This window comes from Physeter macrocephalus, chromosome 10, assembly GCF_002837175.3.
Source record: "Physeter macrocephalus isolate SW-GA chromosome 10, ASM283717v5, whole genome shotgun sequence".
NCBI lineage: Eukaryota > Metazoa > Chordata > Mammalia > Artiodactyla > Physeteridae > Physeter > Physeter macrocephalus.
The window spans coordinates 4435478-4441718 of record NC_041223.1 but is presented as its reverse complement, the minus strand read 5'-3'; positions in this window follow the sequence as shown (position 1 = coordinate 4441718).

Genomic DNA, 6241 nt, shown 5'->3' with positions numbered 1-6241 from the left:
TCACTGTTGTGGCCTCTCCCGTTGCGGAGCACAGGCTCCGGACGCGCAGGCTCAGCGGCCACGGCTCACGGGCCCAGCCGCTCCGCGGCACGTGGGATCTTCCCGGACCGGGGCACGAACCCGCGTCCCCTGCATCGGCAGGCGGACTCTCAACCACTGCGCCACCAGGGAAACCCTCTCACCATCTTTATTCCTTTACCCCAATTTCAAAGTTTCTGTGAGGCTTTCCATGGCCATCCTACATAAATTTTCATATTACCAAACTTTTTCTATCCCCCAATACCGACTTACTTTATCACTTAGCACTATTTGCTGCCTACCATACATTTATGATTATGTTGTTTATTGACCATATTTCCCACCAGAATTTAAGCCCTTTGAGGGCGAGGAGTTTTGCCTCTTTTATTAACCATATTATTCTGAATTCCCAGAATGGATCCAAATGAACAGACGGTGCTCTATAAGTATTAATTAAACTAATAAAATAAATGATTAATAGATTGATTTGATTCCCACAATAGCACCAATGGTAAATATTATTCTCAATTATTACATGAGGGAATCTAAGCTCAGGGATAGTGTCATTATTTGCTTTCTCTAGTAAGAGCACAGATGGGAAGCAATCTCAGGCTTTCAGGACTTTGGAAACTTTAGCCTTCCCTCACATTATTTTTCCTGGTAGAGACATAGCATGATGCCTTAAACTTATTGGATGTTCAGTAAGTTCTTGTTGATGGCAAGATTTTAGATATTTGTACCCTTCATTACTTTTCATGATTTTTAAGTTTCATTTATATCCTGTTTACTTCACTTAGATGTCTTTGTCTTCTCTATGAAGGACATGATAATTTAATTCCTATTTGGCTTCCACTCCAAATTACATGTATTCCTTTTCAAGTAAAAAAGAGGTGTACTTATATCTTTCCCCTGCTTCATTCTCTGAAGTTAGCACCAAGAAGTCAATAAAATCTGTTTTTTTAATGCTTTGACCTTGGTTTAGCCATCATGAACTGATTCTGTATTTCTGATTTTCCCCCAAATCCTGTGTCACCCACTTCTGCAAAAAGTGCCATGCTTTCTTCTGTGTCACAAGAGTTGGATTGCTTTATCAAAAATGTGTATTCCTACACAAAGTCTTTCTTTCCTTCTGCTTACCAAGCGTCGTGGTCTCCCACCATCCAGACTTCTGTGAATGGATTTTCATGCAAGCATCATGCACAGAGAAGCCGAGAAACCAAGGCCCATGGCTGATAGGGACTGTCGCCGTGTCTCAGTCTGAAAATTTGTTCGTGTGACAAGATAAGCAAAGACAAGAGACTCAGTCAAAGTCAGCAGCTGCCAGAGGTTAAAACATGCATCTTTGTCACAATTCTAAGGAAGGCGAAGTGGCTGGAGCACAAAGGATACCTGGTATGTGCGCCTAAGGCAGGTGACACGCAGTTTGATGGAAACTTAGTGACGTTTTAGAGAAGAGTGGTGTGTCTGATTGCTATGAAAGCATCACCTTTGGTGATGGCATTGTGGGGCTCTTCCAGCAAGATGAGGTGTTGGTACTGCCACCCACGCATCCAGCTGGAGTCCAGACATCTATTGATGAGAGTGCTGCACACGGTGCGGGATAGAGGCTTCCAGACAGATTGCCCATGAGCCAAAGGCACCTCTCATCCTTCTCAGCTGCAGCAAGAATGCTCACAGAAAGTCATTCTGTTGTTTGATCCATAAGTCTTGGGGACAAAACAAAGCTTTAGTTGGACTGTCATGCATTAATCCCTATCATGCTTGCAAAATTAAAAGTAATTGTTTTTAAAGTCTGAGATGTTCTAAATTGTTAACGATTTCCACAGAAAGAATTTGCTGTGGAAATGAGATCCCTATGGTCACATGAATAACATGGATTTCTATTAAATGTTAAACACTGGAACAAAACAAAAAGACTTTGAACAAATATTTCCATAAAAAACAAAAACGTTTTTTAATCGTTGCCTGGATCAGAAAAGATGCTCCAGTCTTCTTTATCCTTAACCTACCTCCTCTTTTGCTTCCACCCAAGAGAGGGTTAAAAAACCCAGAAAGTCATTCAAAGGTGAACCTTATTTTCCTTTACAAAGAAAAGCCTCTTTCGAACAAAAAATTGTTCCCAGTGCCATGATGTTCTTTACGAACACAAATCGTTCTCCTTCATCATTGAGTGGAGAGAGAGAGACAATACTGGCGTATGTGCATAAAGTGTCTTCTTTTGATAGGACTGGGTGTACTTTTCCACTGGACATTGTGCCCAGCTCATTGTAAGTATTTATTCATTTTTTAAAATCAATTGCAGTCCCTTCAGAGATAATGGGACCACACATGCTATTATCAGAACAGTTCTGCCCTTTGAGTAACTTAGGGAGGGTTTCTGTGGTCTAAGTAATGCCTGCTCTCACTCTGTGATATGCAGAATAAGACCATTCTAGACACCCATGTTCCAGGTCTCTCTATCTTTTATAAACACCTGCACTCTACTTCTAAACATCAACTCCAATGACACAGCATAATGAAAGAAACTTCAGATTCACTTCCTCTGTGCTTTCTTGAAAATGCAGGTAATGCAATTTTCTTCTCTGTGGGAAATCTTTAGAAATGTGGAGGAAAATAATGAGGGGAGCTGGCAAATCAATGCAATGAAAAAATGACAAATTTAAAACTAAACTTTTAGTTTTTTTTTTTTTTTTTTTTTTTTTAATAAATCAGGGGATGTGACACAATCTGTGAGATGTGCCAGTTACTTAACCTCTTTGGATCTCAGAGTTATGCTCCGTGAGCTCAAATTAATAATAATAACCCATTTCTACATCAGGCAGTCATTAACAGTAATGATCATCATTTAATAGGAATGGCTGTCTGTTGGGAAATCTAGAAAAATGGAAGTCAGTGACAAAAATGAGCAGACAGGAAATCAGTTCTTGGGCTGCATGGTTAGTATTAAGCTTGTTATCCTCACTCTGTTTTTTTGTAGCACACTTGGAGAAGGTTCCTTTACTAGGATGCTCTTTTGTATTAAAAAGAAATACTCTCAGTGGTTAGGTTAGCATTCCATCCATGTGCTATGACCGTTTGTTGCAGTTTGTTTTGCCTACTTTGGGAAACAAATAATAAACTGATATGCTACTTGGTAGTGACAAATGAACTGCAGCTTTATCAAGTGGTAAACCCCTGTGTCTGACAAATTGACTTAGACAAATACAGTACTAGGAGTCAGTAAGATTCCATCCTCCCGGGTAGGTCTAACTGGAGGGTAACTGCCATTATGAGACACCTATTAAAAAATATGTAAAGTACAATTACTCCTGGGGAAACTGGAATGTAAGATGTATCCTGATTCTTGCTGACTGTTTAAACACAGAGTGAACTAGAAAGTGAAGAATGGGCATGAAGGCAGAGTCCTTGGCCAGCAGGCTGGATGCCAGGCAGGTAAGTGACTTTGGCTCCCCAGGAAGGCACTGGGCTTTTTTCCCTCGGGAAATTCTTATGATGCTAGATACACTTGGGCCTCATAAAATTAGGGAACATAGTGACATTTAATTAATTTAGGAAGCGTGTTCAGAGCTTCATTTTCAGGTGTTAGGTTATGTGTTGAGAAGAGAGAGAAGGTAAATCATCGATGGTGTATTCAGAGAGGGAAACATCTCTCTTTTCCCTCCACCAGCTCCTTCTCCCTGACACTCGATCTCGTGTCTGTTGTTCACTCCTCTTTGTTTCATTCTATAACATTTCTCACTTCTCTCCTCTTCTCACCAATCTGGCTGCCACTGAAGCATTCCATACGGGCATTAATGACCTTAGTCTTTACTATAGCCTTGGCTGTGACCCCTCTCACCTCTTCTTTATTCGTATGCACTCTTGCTAGGTTAATATTTTTTTTTGCAGGAACAATACTGATTTTTGTCACAAACCTGCTCAAAAACCCTCAATAGCTCTCTCTTCGTGTAAAGAATAGGTGGTCCAAACTTTTTAACTTGATATTTAAAGTCCTCGGTAAACTGGCCCCAATTACCCATCTAACCCTCATTTCTCATCCCCTCACGAACACTAGGTTCCACAGAAGTGGAGCCATTCTTGTTTTGGTTCATAATTTCACACACTTGGATTGGCAGTCCTTCCATGTACCAAGAGTTTCTGTTACAGCTTGTTTTGCCTTATTGGAAACTAAGGAAAAAAGTTCCCCTCACTTGTATTAATGTTGTTCGCTCTGACTTAAAGATTTTCTCTCGGATTCCTCCAACTCTCCACCTCAAAGCATCTCACCCGTTCTGTAGAGCTTGGCTCTGATGCCACCTCCTCTCTCCCTTCCTTAACCACTGAACCCTCTTCCACCAGGAATGGAAGCTGCACCTCCTTTTTCCAAATCCCTACGACCTTTATACATTTTAAAGGCAAATTACCTTGTATTTTAGAATTGTATGTGCTTGCTATATTTCCTCTCTTAGTGGATAAATTCTTTCTGTTCAGGGTCCGTATCTGATGTATTTTGTGCTCCTTTTTCAGTTTGTTACACGTAATTGACACTGGTTAAATATTTGTTGAATATAAGCATTTCTATCTTGTTTTTCCATATTCTGATTTGAGAATACCAGAATGCATGAATGTGTGTATTTCATTTTCAAAAAACTCTGTACTTTTAAATTCTGACCTAAACAGACATTGAGATGACATTACAGAATATTCATCCTCTGGTATTATCATATCTCATCCCCTAAACTCTTCCTTAAATGGCTTAGCTGACTTAATGGATTGCCTTTGTTTGAAGGATCATCTAAATATAATCTTCCTCCCCTCATATTATTTCAATCACTGTGAGCTTTTGCTGACCTACTTTTGAACCCGTGGAGGAAACCTTCCCAGAGCCAACATTTGTGACTGCAGACGAGATAATACTGTCAGAGTAGTTAAAGTGTACTGCAGGCTATTTTCCCCACAAAATTAAAATTAAGTAATCACACACCATCACTTGAGGTTCAAGAGGGTCCCTCAAAATAACACACCTCTTTTTTGTTCAAATTCTGAACCAAGAGTTAGGTAGTTTGGAGAACAGAATATTGCCTTTGTTACTATCAAATCTGATTGTGGAGAAAGTGATTTACACCTGTAGACAAGCTGTATTCTTAGAATCACCTGCTCAGACAGGTTGACTTATCTAGTCACAGGAAGTTCTGGACCCAGGAAGGCACCCACCCACATGGTTAGAAGTTGAACTCAAAGCCATATGTACTCAATACCTGGGGACCAAGCAGGAGACGTTCTCTGTAAGCAACAGTTACACTCGGAGAGGGAGAGAGAAGTGCCTGGCTGAGCCCAGCTGGGCCATCAGAGGAAGTGACACCTCCTCTTTAGGCTGAGGTTAGAGCAAAGGCTTGGGGGTGACCAGTGACCACACGTGTTAAGGTAAGAGGCAGGATGGGGACCAGCTATGCCTCTGGCCCAGCATTTGCTCCTGATTATGGTAGAGTGGAACGAATGAAAGTGTCCTGGCTTTTCTTTTTCAAAAAATAAAAAAGGCATTTGGTTCTCCACTTCATAATTACTGGCTGGAGGGGTGGGATAAGGAAGGTGGGAGGGAGATGCAAGAGGGAGGAGATATGGGGATATATGTATGTGTATAGCTGATTCACTTTGTTATAAAGCAGAAACTAACACACCATTGTAAAGCAATTATACTCCAATAAAGATGTTAAAAAAAAAGGTCAATAAACCTCTTGAAATCTTGAGTTCATCAAGTGTAAAGTGGGGATAAAATAACAATAAGAATGAGAAGAGATAATATTTATGAGAGTACTTTTAAAACTATAAAAACTTCACATATATTAGAGATTAATATGAAATTCATGTCAGTTCTTATGTCAAATTTCTGTGGTAATTTATATCATAAAATGTTAAAAAGTTGTGTTATCTTTGATAAAGGAGGCAAGGATATACAATGGAGAAAAGACAGCCTCTTCAATAAGCGGTGCTGGGAAAAATGGACAGCTACACGTAAAAGAATGAAATTAGAATACTCCCTAACACCATACACAAATATAAACTCAAACTGGGTTAAAGACCTAAATGTAAGGCCAGCCATTATAAAACTCTTAGAGGAAAACATAGGCAGAACACTCTAGAACATAAATCACAGCAAGATCCTTTTTGACCCACCTCCTAGAGAAATGGAAATAAAAACAAAAATAGACAAACAGGACCTAATGAAACTTAAAATCTTTTGCAC